General features: G+C 31.4%; 1 long non-coding RNA gene across 1 annotated transcript; it reads left to right on the plus strand.

The window, feature by feature from the left end:
• The first annotated feature begins 11937 nt into the window (after nucleotides 1-11937).
• LOC143057648 (uncharacterized) lies at nucleotides 11938-14910 on the plus strand. The gene is made up of 3 exons (XR_012972774.1): nucleotides 11938-12009; nucleotides 13305-13459; nucleotides 14630-14910. It is a non-coding gene; the product is annotated as an uncharacterized LOC143057648 (long non-coding RNA).
• Nucleotides 14911-19341: the final 4431 nt, after the last annotated feature.

Here is a 19341-nt window from a genome sequence, read left to right on the forward strand (position 1 = left end):
CGCTCTCTAACAAGTCTGACTGTCTTGTAAGTATTGCTTTAGAAAAAGAAACAAAATGTAAGTCGATATTTTTAAACATTTATAACTTGTTTTTTAAAAAGCTTCAAGAATACATGTTTCTTGTGAAACTATTTCTTTCGAGAGTATAAAGCCTATGTTAAAACTCACCTTAGTACTTAACAGTCTTGTTTATGTTTAGATTTGATGATTATTCAACCTAAGCTATAAAATCTTTTAGAAATATAATACTTATAGTGACATTTTATCATCAAACAATGATTGCTATGCTTAAACATTGTACAGGTTTATACATCCGTGAATTGTGATATAAATAACATGTTGAAAAGCTGCAGTTCCTCTAACATATTTAGATGTATAAAGCTGTGGTATGAGTGTCCATGAGACAGCTCTCCATTAAAATAGCAATTCATAAAAGTAAACCATTATAGGTCAAAGTACGGCCTCGAACACAGAGCTTTGACTCACAGCGAACAGCAAGCTATAAAGGGCCCTAAAAATAAACAGGAAAACCAACGCTCTAATCTATCATGTCTATACAAAAACGACAAACGGGAAACTCATTTGAATTACATAAACAAACGACAACTACTGTAAATCAGATTCCTGATTTCGGACAGGTGCAAACATTTGCAGCGGAATAAAACGTGTTAATGGTACTAAGCCTTCTTCCTTTCCTGAAACAATAGTATGACATTACACTATAACATATCAATTGGAAGGCTTAACTCAATAAAAAAAACGCAAATTAACGCAATAAGTATACATAGATTACGTTATTGCATTTTACCGAAGACGAAGCTTAACATTTACTTACACTCACGTAATATGATGTAAATCATTTTGATTTTTCAAGAAATTTAGCGGGAAACTTCATTAAAGCTATCAACGAGGAAGTGTTCTTTGGTTTGCACAATCTCAACTATTTGTAAGTGTATTAACTCTATAGTTAGAGCTGATAACATTTGTCAATGACACAAATATACAATTCTTAGAAAAACCAATTGCAAGAATTTTGAATTATATTTTAAATAAAGTAACTTACATGTTTTAATGGCAATGTTTAATCAAATAACATTAATTTAAGCACTGTTTACCTGGATATGGGATTGAACAGCACATCTCAAAGTACATTCAAATACCTTGTGTTAAATACAATTTAATATATAAGTTCTATCAATGCCTCTAGTGTGATACGATATTTATTCACTCGAAATATTAAATCTAAAATTCAAAACAAGATGGTCACCGATTAAATTTCGAGAGAGGACAAATATTGAATAACATGAGAATTGACGGTGAAATCGGTTTCTATTATGATTTTTATACAATATGCTGGCAAACGTATTCCGTTTTATAATATGATCTGCAACAGGAAGTGTTTTTTTTTTTATCTGTATGACGTCGCAATAAGAAAATCGAGAGAAAATTTGATGTCTCAATTGAATTTTGATCAATGAATAACGTAGATCAACCACATCACACGTTGATTAAATAATAATAATCAACAGGTCAGATAAGGATAAATTGGGTAAGAATTAGAGAAACCATTATATCAAACTATTAGCAAACGACGCAAGAAAATAGCTGAGGGTTATTTCTTTTACATTTAAACATTACCAGGAAAAGATCAAAAAAATAAATAATGTATTATAATTGTTTTGATAACGGTGAACTCTACTGACGACAATACCAGTGGGAAAGACCACCGTTGCTCATGACAAATGCTTTCAACGAAAGTTGACCATCGTTTTTAGATAATTATGTATGAACCTTCTGCTTTTGTTCTGTTAGATACCTGGGTGACAATGATATCGAAAGTATTCATAATGATAGTCTACGCGGATTGAATAACCTGCAAGTTTTGTAAGTAGATGCATTTAGTAAATATAAAATTCATTGCACCGTGATAAATTACATCTCATTTTGAAAATGTTGTAAGACACTAAATAGAATATGAATATGGGGAACGATGTATTCATATATAATAACAATAGATGTATGTTTCATTACAATACCTTATTCTGATTGGCTACAATGCAACCTCGCGTTATTCTTTAATCAACTTCATTACACAATGAAATTTATCATTCATGTTGACACGAGGTCCCACTTGATAAAAATCGTGTTTTCATAATCCTGGCTAAAAAATGTAATTATAAGTATTGAATGCTTCTTTTTGTAGCTTCATAGGGTTGTAAAAGCGTTAACCGTGCGCACATTTTTCGAATGGTAGCCCTTCATACAAAATGTACTTTTGTCAACGCTTTTACACCCCAAATGAAGTTTAAAAAAGAAGCATTCAATACCTGAATATTCTGCAGGGATTGCAATGGGATCAACTACGACTGAAAATCCAACACCCGGAGGTAGACTTTCACTGTCAAAAAAACGAATTTGTTTATTAGTCCATCAAAAATGTACTACATACTTAACTACAAACTATATAATAGATATAAATATCTATAAATACAACAAATTCATAGACAATTCAATCTCAATTGCATGAGTATATCGAGTGCATTATTATTTCCGATGGACTTGTATCGTATCTTGATATTAAAGAATCAATTGACAACAACTAGTAGGAACATTATTGACAGGTGAGTTTTTTTTCATCACATTGTTTGGAATATACATTTTGTATAGTAAGCCCTTCTGAAGTACATGAGTTCACCACCATAGTTAAATGGAAAAAAGGTGCTTTTTTTATTTTTGTATAAGGTAAACGCTCGTAATACACTAACCTAACATAAACATATTTTATGATAAGGTGAACCAACATAACCAACTTTCTATGTTTGTTTGACTTATTGACGATTGCAGTTTATGATATTACATCTCCTAAATAAAGTGAAAATTTTCATCCGCATGGAACCATATTTCTGTACAATTTGTCATTCCGTTTGTATCTTGACGCATATCTTAGTTGAATCTGCCATGAAGATTGTTAACCAATTCCTCATGACAATGTATACAACATAATTTTACGTGTGAACATAGTTTTTCAGTATTTAATTTTAGCATAATTTGACACGATATTTATACATGTAACCTTTGAAAATATAAAAAATCCGCTATTGAAAGTTATTTAATGGAACTGATTGTTTGCATAACTCAAAATTAATATTTCGAATTAAAGTGTTTTAATTTATTTTACAGTTTTAAACACGTATACATATACCTAAAACATAAAGATAAAAGTCATTTTAACAAATTCAAAAACATTTCCAAATGTACACGAAGTTTATTTTATAATTTACACAATAACATTACGCAAAAATAAACGCAAGTGCACGTAAAAACCAACTTGTAAGATCTATAGTAAATGTGCACGTAATAATAAACTTGTGAAATCGGAGGTAAACGACCGTTTTCTTCTGACTAAACGGACTCAGAGTAAACACGTGTTTTACTCGGGTAGACATTTATAGTTTCAATTTTGACATCGTTAACGTAATTATAGTAAACGCGAGAATTTAAGTTAACTAACGAAATATGTGTACGCGGCGTTAACGTGCGTTTACTTTAGGTTAAACTGGCTCTGTACCCAACTGTATGTCAACTCTTTAATAAACAAAATGACAAAGCGTGCAGAATTGAATACAATTGTAAAACATATGTGCACAATTGTCTAGAATTTACCAGGAGTCTTCAGTATACCTTCAATTGACTTTGTTAAAACTGGTTATCTTAAATTTATGTAAAATATGGGGTGTCATGAAACATGCTTAGCAGCTTTAATTCTAAAAAGTAAAGACACACTATATTTCTCTGGGCCATTGGTAAAAGTCAATAAATATACAGAGAGATTGCAAGAACTAACCTTGAAAGTTATTTGTACCATAACTATATGGCATTTATCCTTTTTTTAATCGTTAGAAATGTTCAAAGAAACAAATTACAGTATTTGCAGAGTGGGGTATTTGAGGATTTGTTAAACCTTGAAAAACTGTAAGTTTATGTTTGTTTCATTGTTTATAGTTATATTATTAATGCATTAGTACATGTAACATTTATTGATTTTATCTTTCTCATTTTGAGCCATGGCTTTTTTGTCTCTCTAAACAAGTTTGTCTAGGCTCAGACGAAAGTCACAGAAGGTTAGACATGCATCATGTACGTTTTGGTTTTCCTGCGGAGGCATTACAATTTGTTAAGTTTTCTCTTTAATTCAGTTTGATAGGAACTACTGATTAACGTGAGATAGATGTGATATAGATGAAGGATTTTTTCTTTCCAGTATGATTTTTATAAAACCTTATTAATGGCTATTTCATTGGTCTGCCTCCTTGGTCATTGGCTACTGACTTTGGATTAATCATTTATTTTCAATGTTATTATTTTTGTTGAAAACAACTGATTGAACTAATTGTAATTAGGACAATATTTCCTATAAAGTTTACTTACCATCAGTACATAGTAGTCACACTATAGTATTGATTTGAATTAACATCAAATATACCAAAATATAAAATCGTGTTAAAGTTTAACCTTTTCTGTTACGGTGAAAGACGCATTCTTGATTACGAGTATGAACATATATATTCTCTTCTCTTCTTTCGATGAAAGTATATTTTATCATTGAGCATGTCTTCTTATTTTATTTGTAACATATTAAAATAAGCAGTATATACGTGAAACAGAAAATCACTTTTGAGTATGTAGGACCATTTTGCAAAAGTTCTAAAAACATAAAAGTGCTACGATGAGCATTGCATTCTACAGCCTTATCAAGTCACTAGTAGGGATATTAATATGTAATGGCAGCTAAAGCAGCGGGCTCGAATAATCAATACATGAACTTTCTTTATGTTAATTTTTTTTATGTTTTAAAATTAGGGATGTCCGCTACTCTCTATCAAAATAACAATATTTTAAAATTGATTGTATATATAAATAAAGGAACTAAAAAAGCAATTTGAAATAAGGATCCATGAGATTGTTTAGAAATATCAGCCATTGAAAATTTGGCAGGAAATAATTCTCTCTAGACTTTCCTTACATCAACATTGATAACATTTCTTTTCTCAAAAATTATGAAAAAAACAAGGATGTTATAGATTTTTCAAATATGACGTTTTAAACTGTTTAGATAAATTTATCCTGCAATTGGGTGTTCTGCTATACAGATAGAGGCGTACATATCTCGCTATGTTGCATCTGTATACTATACATATATCGCTTTAAAACTCCGCCCACTGCCGGACTAAGTATTGTATGAACCTGTGTGACCTCAGAATGTGTATTGCAGTTGCATTCCAATGACGTATCAATTGCGAATCAACAATTTCTTTTGTTCGTTCCGTTTGTTTTCAAACATTTCTGTAGAGCAGTAATAGTTATTAAAGATACCAGGTTTATAATTAAGTACGCCAGACGCGCGTTTCGTCTACATAAGACTCATCAGTGACGCTCATATAAAATTACTCATCAAGCCAAACAAGTTCATATAAGAATCACACCAATTGTCTGACAACATACACACATGATTTCAAAACTTGAATGTGAATGATTGAACAAAAACAACTATGTCAATTAACCATGCATGTTTAATGAATTTCGAGTCTGAAGCGTAGGACAACTCGTCCATTGAGTTGTTTCAAATTTGACAATGTTTTGTTATTTGTCCATTGAGTTGTTTCAAATTTGACAATGTTTTGTTATTTGTTTTTACTGTTGAAATTAGTTGTTATGTTAAAATAGATAGTTATTCACTTTGAGCGATGTATTATTGTTGATCATTCGAGATTCTTTTTTGTTTGTGAACCCGTTTCCAGCTGAATTTGTGATTACTGTATCGTATTACTACACGGGCCTCAATGGATTTCAAATCGAAAATAAATGCAAAACATTTGTTTTTGTGTCTTTCAAAACACAAATAATATACATAATTAATTGCAGTATAAAGACAATAACTGTTTAGTGTCTTTCAATATTAGCTGTATTTGTACTCGGCATGAAACAGGTGTAATAGCTCGATAAAAACTCGCAAACACCTTGTTTCATAGCCTCGTACAAATACAGCTAAAATTTAAAGTCACTAAACAGTTATTGACTATGAATACTTTATTGCAAAACGCATATATATATATATATGCTAGCTATATAACAAATATATGAAAAGAAAAGCATGGTTTAGTAGGGAAGTGTTTTGAATTGCACAACATATATAGATAAAACCAGAGGATTTTGGATATCTGGTATATATTCAAAAACAAGAGGAATGAATATCCTTAAACATCACCCAATTTCAGATATAAAGAGTACTTTACTACTTTTAGCATCTTAATACAAAATGAGATTACGGATGTTGGTGCGGGAGTGTTTAAACACTTTTCTACAATGACCCAAATGTGAGTTTACCTAGTTATAATTTTGTGTTATTTTTTGTGTTATAGTTTTTTAACTAGTCATGTTCATACACATCCTTGGCTTTCAAATATTCGGTTTTGAGCTTTTCTAATGGAAGTAAATCATGAAAAGTGCTTCGCACGAATTTAACTTACACGTGTTGTTTTCTTTTTCACATCATTCGGTGGATACCTGTATTGGAGGACTTTCAGTTCCTGACGTAATCGTCAGTTCGGTATTCAGTTTTTCGGTACAAACACAATTTAAATCAAAACTTTTCCGTTAATGTATTTCAAGTTTTTTATAAATAAGGGTTTCAACTCCCATCAGGCAAATCTGGAATTGGTTTATTTCTTATTTACATGTAGCTTTTCAACTGTTTATGATCTTATACATCCTAGCCTCCAAATATTCGGTTTTGAGCGTTCCTGATGGAGGTAATTCCGAAAAAGCGCTACGCACGCATTGGAACGTGTTGTTTTCTTTCTTTAAAGTAAAGTGTTAATTCAGTTGAATAGTCATTACCTCGGTACTGGCATTACCATTACCAAACCTTTTTGAAATTGTTCGTTTATAAATATCGATTTTTTAGAAACTCGGTTCCAACTCTTTAGGCAAATTTGATCACAGATAGAATAGGCTATTTTTTTAGTTCCTTCATGTTATATAACTCTTCAAATGTGCTAGTACTTCTTTTGCATTCAATATTCGGCTTTAAATATTTCATATGAAGGTAAAACAAAAATCGTGATTCGGACGCATGGTTATTGTACCAAGCTGAAAAAAAATCAACACTGGGTGAATAACTCAGATACCGGACTATACGCTCATGAGATTATCATTAACGCTGTAGTTAGTACCTCGGCTCTGATATGATTTATAACTAACCTATTTTTAAACTTTTTGTTAATAAATTTCAAAAGTATTAGAAATGCAGGAGTCATCTCATTCAGATGCAAAACAATTATTCAATATTTTTTTAGGAAACTACATGTGAATCTTATTCATACTTTGAGAAATGGAACTTTTGAAGGAATGTTGCATCTTCAACTCATGTACGTAACTTTGCTTAGTTTTTTTTTCGGAAGCCTCTTATCAGCACGAAGCCAAATATATTAAACAAGAGATAAGGAAAACATTACTTAACGTCTGTTACTTTTTGATAAGAACAGATTAAATACAGAAAATCATATAGACAAAAACAAAAATTCTTTTAAATTCCTAATTCTTTGGTTTTATTGGTTTATACGTTGTAAAAAGAAATAAAACTTCCAATGTGAAAGCTTTCAGCTAAGGCACACGGATCTTTTAACAGGTAATTTACGTACTTACTCCATTTGAAGTTCATATGCGAAATGGATTCGCAGGATTTGAATATAAGTAACATACTTACGCATATGTAGTATGATACGATATTCGTTACTTATCCCAATTGATAGGGAGTTGCTGTTAATAAAACGGTCTCAAATCAAAGCTTTGAAAGGGGTAGAATTATCTCGTTTAATTTTCTTATAGTTTAGAGGACATATTTACTTTGATCTGTAAAAACAAATATGATATTTCTAGAAATTTGAACCGCACAATTAGTTAGAAAATAACATGACCGATTAAACGAGTTGGTTGATTACTAATGAATGCCTGTTCAATTGAGAACCACAGATGTCTTCCAATTGTCGTAAAAAAGACCCGTCTTGTTTCCTTGATTAGGACATTACCAGGATTATTGAATGCTATTTAGAGTTTTTAATATTATAATATTTTATGAATGGCTTCGTCTTTCTTAATATCAAGCTTATTATCACAATTGAACTTTGAATTTTGAAATGTATGGTAATAACAAATATTGATAAATCTTGAATTGTGTCTAAGACAGTTTTATTTTTCACCAATGGTAATGTTTTAAAAAAACTTTGTTTTATATTTGTTCGTCAGAAAATTATCAAGAAATGATATCAACTTGGTTGAAAAGGGTGTTTTTCGAGGACTTTATGAGTTGGAAGAATTGTAAGTAACTATTGTATAGAAAAAACGGCTTAACTTGTTGGATTTATCTAATGACATTATATATCATGTGTCAATTTGCATGATTCAGGGGAAGAGTTGTCTGTGTGCGATGGAATTGCCTATGAATTTGTTTCTCAGTATTTATGCGTTGTTGTGAATTTTTTTATTACTTTTCTCATCATGATTATTTCTCATTATTATTTTGATTCGTTTTATATTATAATATAATTTTAACGTCCGAAGTTATGAGGTGCTAACTTTAAAAGATCGGTACAACAACTATCTAATTCCTAAACTGATATATATTGTGGCCACTTCGTGAAGGATAAGTGGCTCTTGCATTGACAGTTATGTTTTTACAATTTACGTATAGTTCCAAACTTATTATTTTGGTAGACTATTTTGCAAAAGAAACATATGCTCTGTTCTTTCCTCGTTCAATGACTAAGAATTTGAAATGCAGAAAAGCACAAATTAGATAGTCACTAAAACTTTATTCTGTGTTATCATTTCCATAAAACAAGCGAATTCCGACTAGTTTACATTTGTACTGACTGAATGCGATCCAAATCGCAACTAAGGAACTTGTCTTTGACCAAAAATATATCTGTACACTTCAATCATGTAATTATAACACAAGGTACTTAACTCTTATATCTTAGAAATGTCACCAGGTAGCAAAATGTCAATATATTTCGATTTGGCGGTTGTCTGTAACACTGACAAGTGTTCAAATTTTGTACAATTTGGTGTGTAACATGCCTATGTCTATTATCGCAAACATTCATAATAGGCTTTATGGCATGTCAACCGTTATTATTTCGTCTTTGCATAGTATTTAAAAATATTATGTGGCTTTGAATTGTTAATTTTCATTTTCCCTTTGGTGTGTTTCCTCCTTCTGATGTATGTCTCAGTTCTGATTGGTCAAATCTTATGTTGAAAATAAATGATTTTTAGTTATCTGAATTTAATATAAAAGTCAAGAGAAAAACTGAATACCATGGATGAGCTTGAAATATTTGATTTTAAAATGAAAAAGCAAAACTCATTAATTGATATTTAAAATTAGATTTTTCAGGACATCTTTTTAAAATTTGCTATCTAGTTGATAATATAAAACAAAATATGTGGTATAATTGCAATTGAAACAACTCTCCACAAGAGCCAAATGACACAGAAATTAAAAAAATATAGGTAACCGTATAAATTTCAACAATGAGAAAAGCCAATACCGCATAGTCGGTTCTATAAAAATAAAAAGAGCTATTGTTTAGAATCTCTCCGGAATAAAGTCTAAATTAAAAGGAAATGTGTGATCTTTCAACTAATTTTGACTGCAAAAAAAATTATCATTAAAATAATCCGGTTTAATAAGAAATAGTAAGTTCATTTATCAAAATTTATACTTGAATGTTAAATAAAATTATACATTCTTCTTTGCAGATTGATGGCATTCAATAGCTTGAGTGATGTATCCGGTTTGTTCGAGGATTTGAAAAAATTGAAACAGTTGTAAGTTTGAAATTGATGAATAAACAGTATATTTAACGAAAATTTTGATCTATTTTGTTTTATAGAAATTGTCTAACCTAACTGACAGGTCTGTACAAGAAAAAGAAACAAATTATTAGTATTTCTAAATTTAACAATATTTTACATTTTTTGTCATAACTGAACGACACTTCATCTTTTTACGTTATATCAGTTTGCTCTTACTTCTCACGAAAGTTAAATCGCTGATTAACATATCATAAACAATACATGAAAACGCTTAAACCCGCTGCAATTGTTTGCACCTCTCCTAAGTAAGGAATTTGATGTTCAGTAGTTGTCTTTTGTTGATGTGGTTCATAAGTGTTTCTCGTTTCTCGTTTTATAAAAAAAAGAATAGACCGTTGGTTTTCAACTTTGAATGGTTTTACACTGGTGATTTTGTGTGCCCTTCATAGCTTGCTGTGAAGTATGTGCCAGGCTCCGTTTTGAAGATCACACTTTGACCTATAATGGTTTACTTTTATAAATTGTGACTTGGATGGAGAGTTGTCTCATTGGTACTTAAACCTTATCTTCCTATATCTATGACATATTTTATGACCAATAAGATGACAAATGATAACTGATAACGTACGGAATATCTGAGCAAATAACTGTGTATCTATGCGATAGGTTGATCCCTTTTCAATTAATTTGTATTGTTTGTTTCTATGTTGTATATTTACGCCACTATTCCTAGGGTTTAGTGTCAAAAAACTAATTTAACCCCGCCACATTTTGTTTGTGTCTGTCTCCAGTATGGAGTCTGTAATTCAGGGGCTGTGTTTTGTTGCATTATATCTTTATTTTTGTTCACTGTTTTGTACATAAATCTAGCCGTTCAATTTCTGGCTACAGCTGATCCCTTACCAAAACTGTGTTCTAGTTCAGTGAAAATGAACGTCATACTAAACATATATTCTTACTGAAATTCAAAACAAACAAGACAAGCAATGGCTACTAATTTGGGGCAGCGCAAACAGAGGCGGGATTGATAAATATAAGAATGTGTGGTATTAGTGCCAATGAGAAAACTCTCCATTTAAGTTATAATTTGTAAAAGTAAACCATTATAGGTCAACACGGAACCTTGGCTCACCCCGAACAGCAAGCTACAAATGGCCCCAAACTTAAATAGCAAATGGTTTTGTGAGATCTCACCCTTCCCCGGTAGATTAAATAAACACACAGCAATACGCACAGTAAAATTCAGTTTAAAAGGAATCTCAGTCCGATGTCAGAATAGGTAACGGAAGAAACTAAGCAAAATGAACTAAATACATAAATTAACCAAACAAAACTACTAGCAGTTACTCCAACTCCAGACCACAGTTAAACTGTTTGTGTGTTTATCATAATGAAATCAAGCACTATCCCTCCCGTTAGGTTTTATCATATACCATCATAAAATAAAAACATAACCCATATCATGCTTACAGCTGGTTTTAGAAAATAAAAGTGTTTATTTCCAATGCAAGGACCCTTTCAAGGAAACAATATAAATATTAAAATATGCCATCTTCAATTACCTGACAACAGGATCGTAACTGTATCCTTTTGAAAAAAAAGTATTGTTACCTTTCGAGGTGAATGCCGAAATTTTGTGCTTTGCAAAGATTGGGTGTGAAATACCGGAATGTATAAGAAGTCTGCATGTTGATATATATTTACGAATAATGTCCTTGATCGATGATAAAATTTAGTTTATGTTTTGACTAGTTAGTGATATTGAATACCCTGCTCTTATCATTTTTCAGTTATACATTTGTTTTCCCCGTTAAAATCAAATACGTTGTTACATACACGAGCGAATCGAACAAGTTGAGATATATAAACGCTGTACGATGGTTCGTAACCATCTAATATATATCTTTTGTATCATAAATTTTGGTATTAAGCTTCCTATTATGATGTAAATCTTAAGGAAAGAACAGTGTTCATTGTTAGCACTAGAAAGACAATATGATAACATTACTACTCTTTGATTATTCTAAAATCTAATTATTTTTTTTTTCATGTCAAAAGGGACTTGCAAAACAACCTAATAACATCCATAGATATGAAGATGTTCAAAGGACTAACAAATTTAGAAATTTTGTAAGTATATTCATTTATGAATTATTCCTTAAGGTAGATAGGGTGTCTTCCTCCATTTTGGATTTTGAAATACCAGAAAACAAGGTCTAGATTTTTGATAAAATGTGCAAATTTTGAAATTAGTAGGTAATTCATGAGTAAGATTTTTCACTATAATATAGAATATGCCATGTTTTATCATATTTATAATTGTATTTTACCAAAAAACAAATGCTTTTGTTTGATTCATTTTTTTCCAACTTTGCCAAATAAGGGGAGACAACTCAAATGCAAGGGCAGATAATTCAGATAGTGTTACTTTTACTATAGAATGTGTTAGGAATTTACCCATTTTATTATGTAGCAAGAAAACGAGTCCGGTGACCCCATTTTTTCTTCTTCTCATCTGATAGAATAGCTTTGGAGCTATCTTCTCATATTTTATCTCAGAATTCTATGGTGTAGTTTTCGTTTTATGACAAAAAATTGGGTTTTCCATGCATAATCTATACAAAATTTGACAATTTTGTACAACCTGTAGTGTGAAAATAAGTCCGGTGACCCATTCTTTTTATTAATGTTCTTAAACAAGCAGGATATAAACTACATTTTGGCAAATTATTAAGAAATTCTATGGATTATAATTTAGACACCCCATCTACCTTAAAGAAATGTTGCATTAATGATATCATAATCAAGAAGTAATAGTGTAAATTTTACTAGTTCCATTTCATACTAGTGCATGCATTCTTCTTCTTGATTAGAGCGCGTTCATTAACGGTAATTTGCGAAGATTTTTTTGAAATTGACAATTGCATGTTCATATATTTGCTACTTTAGATTAGTGTAACTTATTTATCGCAAAGAACAACAACGATTTCTTGAAAAATAGGAGAGATCATGTCGATGAATTTACACAATGAAGGATCAAAACACAAATATGTCTATGTTGTTTTAATAAATGCAAAAAAACTACAATTAAACTATACCTTTATCCTGGAAGTGATTCTATTAAACGACCTTTTGTTTTTGTTGTTTTAAAAATGGATTAAATTTGAAATGGATTTTTGTAAAACATAAATTATCATTATGCTTCACTTTCTATTTATATATAAATTGTGTATATTAATTCTACTGAATAAAACCAATTCAATGGAATACATTTTACATGGAATTCAGCTTCAAATACATGTACGACATTTTTTCTAAACATTCTACGCAATATAAAAAAAAGACATTATTATATTGTATATAATCCTTTACAAAAAAGGTCAGCACATGTCAATAACATACGTGTGCAAAAATATTCTTTGAAGGGATCTTTCTGACAATCAGCTCATTTGTAACTGTGCCCTAGTAAGCTTGAAAGACTTATATATTGTTCTGGATCATGGTGATGGTATTATCTGTCCGGACACCACAGGAGTCGATCTTCAGACCATTCCAGATTATGACCTGTGTACAAACAAAGGTAAGGTTTTTTTCACCCAGAATACCTATGTCGCGTATTGCATTGACCTATCGAATTAGACTATTTACCGAATTTGTTATCACATAATCAACACGACGGGTGCCACATGTGGAGCAGGATCTGCTTACCCTTCCGGAGCACATGCGATCACCCCTAGTTTTTTGGTGGGGTTCGTGTTGTTTATTCTTTAGTTTTTTATGTTGTGTCGTGTGTGCTGTTGTTTGTTTGTCTTTTTCATTTTTAGCCATGGCGATGTCAGTTTGTTTTAGATTTATGAGTTGGACTGTCTCTTTGGTATCTTTCGTCCCTCTTTTTGCACCCTCATGCGTGCTGGTATTGGTATAATTAGTTTAAATACTTATCATTTTTGTTCTAGAAATGTCACCATTTGACCAGGAAGACTATGTTTTGGTGTTGGACAGATTAACACTCACTTTGACTTTATCATAAGTTATGAGGTCTTATTCATTGAGGGTTAAAAAAATTTAAGAAAGTTAAGTAGTTCTAAACGGTACTCTTTTTTCTGTATCCTTTTTACCTTCTGTTTGTTCGAAATAAAGGCAACAGAAGTTTTCCTTCGTTCAAATTCATAAATAGATTGAGATAAAACACATCCGGGTAACATGTTTAACCTGAGGGAAAACATCAAATATAAGAGGAGAACAACGACACAACAGAAACACTGAAATTCAACACACACAGAAACAAACTATAATATAACAATGGACATTTTCTTGACTTGGTACAGGACATTTTAAAAAAGCCTGTTTTGCATTTAATCATTTTAATTACGCTAACTTTATAGTGTAGAGCATCAAGAAATATTACGAAAATTCGTGTCGTGCGCGTCATACAATTAGTATTATAAGTGTACTACATGTATATTATCATTGCTTTTCCTATTTCATAACCGGAATAACCAAAGATTGCATTTCAAATATCAAACAATTGTGTGACAAGAATTGACAAAAGTGTTTTCGAAATTTTTCTTCTTTTTTATTGCTCTCTTTGGTATACTCACTTTTTCTTCTCAGACGGCAAACTAGACGATGCAAAAAACGCCAAACATAAAAGTCGTGAGCAAAATTACTTGATTTTGTTTTGCACACATTTTCTTAATCATTTTAATCAGTTAACAATAACAAATCTATTTTTTCCTTTTAATTGCAGGTGATTTCTGCAGGCATAAAAATGTCACAATTATACATGGCCATTCTATTGATACAGTTTATGGTATCAGTGTCATCAGATGCGCATTCATGTGTGACGTCAATCAGGAATGTAATGCGTTTCAACACGACAATGATCTGCAACAGGTCTGCAATCTATGGAACATCAGGCATAAATCGTCATGGTTAACGAATGTTACGCGATATGTAGATCTTTACGATCGATGTTAACACTTTTACATCATTTTTCTTTAGCTTTGCTCTTTGCTTTAACTTTTTATATTTGCGATTACATTTTGTATCAAACTACGAATATTTTACAATATAGATTAATGATTACATTTGACTTATAAAACAGGCGAAAGATCCAAGTCAAAATTTATAAAAGTTTACCATAATAAGTCAAAGTACGATCTTCACTACGCAGCCTTTGGTAAGCTATAAATGGCTCCACAAATGAGTAGTGTAAAGCCATTTAAACGGGAAAATCAACATTCTAATCTATATAAAAACGAGAAAGAAGAAACACTTATGAATCACATCAACAAACGACAACTACTGAACATCAGATTCCTCAAACTCGTGTTTGGGAAACAAACTGTCCATATCGTGACAGAAAACGAAAAGCGACGAAAACTACAAAAGCACAACATAATTATCTCAAGATTTAGCAACACAAATCTAAACAAAGACTTGACTAATTTCAATTGCTCCGGAAGTGTTACATAATGCTGCACCACATGTGAAATCCGCTTTTTCACTCATTGAACTAATTAGATACTATAATCCAATGATTGGGGCATCACACAATAGAAAATTGGTAACCATCGGTTTTGAGAGTTTATACCCCTAAAACTTGGCAAGGTATGATATTATGAAGTTAAAACTTTTTTCATAATATAGGATTGACAATACTTGAGAGGTGGAATGTCCCTTTGGGATACTAAAAATCCAACAAACCGTGGATAATGCAAAATAACAACAACAACAAAATATCAGATGGGTTTCACAAATCAACTTACAAAATATAAAATACTATGCACTAGACTTATGATACACTTGAGAGCAAGAACATCTTGTAGTGGTTATTATTTAGTAGTGTTAACTCAATTGTACATAGACTATTGATAAGCATTACAAAATCAGTTGATGTTAAAGATTTGGTTCTTTTTTTTTGTAATGTTTGATCATCTTCAAATACATAAATAATCATCATGTTCGAAGAAAAATTTTAAAAAAGAGACATTTTACTTTCGTGCATGAAAAGTGCTCTCTTTAATTTACTATTTGAAATTTTGAACCTTTGATGTTTGAATAAAAATATCTCTCAATTTTTTTTTTAATTTGATGTCTGTTAAATCTTTTAATATTGGAAGACAATTTTTTATCTTCATACAGCATATTAAATCGAATTAATAAACTATTTAGATTTATTAAAAGAAGATATCATAAAAAAACAATGAAAATATGAGATACTAATTTTACTATTGCATCTTAATACATGGGTTATAGTATATTTTTTGATATTTTTCCTACATGTTGTAAGGTTGATATAAATGAAATACGAAACAGAATTAAAATGTCAATTGTTCCTTGAACAATTGAGAGGTCTTTCCTTTTGTAATGTAAAATACATGTTCCAATAGACGTAGAATGTATTGAAAAGTTCTAACACAGGTTATGCCCCTTACATAAAGGTCAAATCTCTTCGGTCAAATGTAAAAAAGTTACACCTCATCCACCTCAACGTTTTTCACTATTTACTATTTCTGTAAGTACAATCGTTTTTGAGATATCGACTAAAAAGTTGTAAGGTCAAAGGTCAAGGTCAACCTTAAAAAGCTGTAAAACACACTGAAAATCCTTTAAATAGGGTCAAAAACACATAATTCGCTATATGGGACATGACCTTGACCTTTGTCAAGGTCATTAGTCCCCAATGTCATTGCTGAAGACCCCATGGGTCTAGGACCTTTTGTTATATAGTAAAAGCTGATTTTCTCTTTTCAGAAACCTAAAACAGGGGTTATGCCCCTTACAGAAAGGTCAAATCTCTTCGGTCAAAATGTAACAAAGTTGCGCATTAATGACCCAAACATTTTCCACTATACAACACTTCTGAAAGTATTAAGGTTGCTGAGATTATCCGGTAACAAGGTGTTAGGTCAAAGGTCAAGGTCAACATACACATTTGACCTTGAGGTATTTTTCAAAGTCACATGAATTGATGATGAATGGTGAAGATCCTAGGTGTCTACGACTTACGGTTTCTGAGTTTTGGTGGCCAACCGACACCGGTTAATTTTAATAGGGGCATAACCCTACCAATGAGTCGTTGAATCTTTTCGATCCAAATGTAACGAAGAAACAGGGTCTGGTCCTGAACAAATTTCACCCTTCGTTTTTTTTCTTCCTATTACGGTTACGGTGTTGGAACGATAACAAGGTTTTTGGGTTTCGGAGGGATTACTCCGAACCAACAAAATATTTCGACTCACAGGGTGAGTTCCGGATAGGTATTCATGACACCGATACAAAGTGTGAACATGAAAGCGACACGTCTTACAGTTAACGCGGATAAATTTGTCAAAGTTTGGTGGAAGAATAATAATAAACAGAAGAAATACAGTAAGGTCTTTCCCTTTTGAAAAAGGAAAGACCTTAATAATAAATTTATTAAAATTTTAAAACGGATATTGAACGAAATAATGGGGAAAAAATATTTGATTTTTTTAAAAAAGTTTTAGTTTTCGTGCGATCATTAGGAGCAAATGCAATACAAAACTGTCTGTCATCTGTCATACAAAATCGTTAATAATACAACCTGTCCGTACATATATATGTCTCGCCTTTCTGTAATTTTCATATTGCAAATATTAAAATTAAAACAGCAATCCCTTGAAATTTTAATTATGCATATATTCAAAGTTTATGAACTATGAGAAAAGATACATGATTATACATCGGCAAGAAAATGAGATGTGCCAATGCTTATACAACTGCATACCAAATTCCATAGACTTATCATTAGTTGTTCTCTTTAAACAAACATGTACAGTAGTTGTCGTTTGTTTATGTAATATATACGTGTTTCTCGTTTTGTTTATATAGATTAGACCGTTGGTTTTCCCGTTTGAATGGTTTTACACTAGTAATTTTGGGGCCCTTTATAGCTTGTTGTTCGGTGTGAGCTAAGGCTCCGTGTTGAAGGCCGTACTTTAACCTATAATGGTTTACTTTTTAAATTGTTATTTGTATGGAGAGTTGTCTCATTGGCACTCACACCACATCTTCCTATATCTATAAACACGAATACTAACTTACAGACTATGTAAAAGTTTCGAAGTCAGTACCAATGGGTGGGATTATACAATCTCTTTGATAATTTGACTTGCAAATTCTAACAAATTTGATTACAAAAAATGAAATCACAAAAATACTGAACTTCGAGAAAATTTCAAAACGGAAAATTCCTAATCAAATGGCAAAATCAAAAGCTCAAACACATCAAATTAAACTAATGGATGACACAAGTAAAAATTATATTTATAGTTCCATTGAAATAAGATGTACCAATACTAATACAACTACATACCAAATACCATCGACCTACTGCTAGTGGGTCACCATAATCTAGACCTAATCAAAACATTATACATTGTTTACACCGCCACTGCCGATGCCGCCGTCGAGGTCTGAAACAGCGTGCATATGTATCACTTAGACTCTCAGAAAATAGAATAATATTAAACAACAACGCATATTCCCTCGATTTTGAAATGAAAGGGCTTAAATGTATGTCAATAAATATTTAGTTTTCCCGCATATCATACACTAGGAGTAAGCTTAAACAATAACGTGACCGATTTTCATTGATGTAGATCGCTCAAACCCCAAAACGTTAAAGCCATGGATGTGAATATACCACAATGCGTTATGATATATATAACCATTAATAGGCCAGGTGTAAAAATGATGATTTAATCATCTCCGGATAACCTTACCCAAGGGAGTTTGAACCTTGGTTTCTGAATAATTTCATAATCTACCTATGGTCAATCTGTTTAACTGATGTTAAAAATTATGTCAGTACCAACACACTGTCCACTGAGTTGATAATGCAGTCAATCATTAATGCCATCGACTAAGTGCTGGTAAATGCGGGACAACACGATGATAATTTAATTCGATTTTTATCAATTTTCTAGATCAATTTTCATCATGAACGCTCAAACTTATTATCTTAAAGCAAGGGAAATTATTAGGACCGAAAGGAGCCGTAAAACATCAATTTGAAATTAAGCTAAGAAAACAAACGTAGAGCCATTAGGAAACACCGACTAAAAAGCACCACAAAATTAAAGCGAAATTTATATGCGGTGAATTTAAAGAAAAAAGGATGATATAAACATGATTATCCTGTCAAGACTGTAGTGCTGATTATTAAACTGGAGATACCATTAACCACATAACAATCAATCAGCAGCCATAATAAATTAAGATAAATCTTTATACATGTCGTGCATCCGAAGCGCCTTTTTTATCGAGGGACTCTGACACCTATACATTTAAAAGAACAGTATGTTTTATTTATGATTTTTGCACCTCGTGTTTGCAGTTTACCATTTTCCCCGCAAGTTTACTATTTTCCGCTTTGTTAAAATATATCTTTTCACTCTTTTGTCGTTTTGAAAATGTTGTACTGTATTAAGA

The sequence above is a fragment of the Mytilus galloprovincialis genome, chromosome 13 (assembly GCF_965363235.1).
Source record: "Mytilus galloprovincialis chromosome 13, xbMytGall1.hap1.1, whole genome shotgun sequence".
Taxonomy (NCBI): Eukaryota; Metazoa; Mollusca; class Bivalvia; order Mytilida; family Mytilidae; genus Mytilus; species Mytilus galloprovincialis.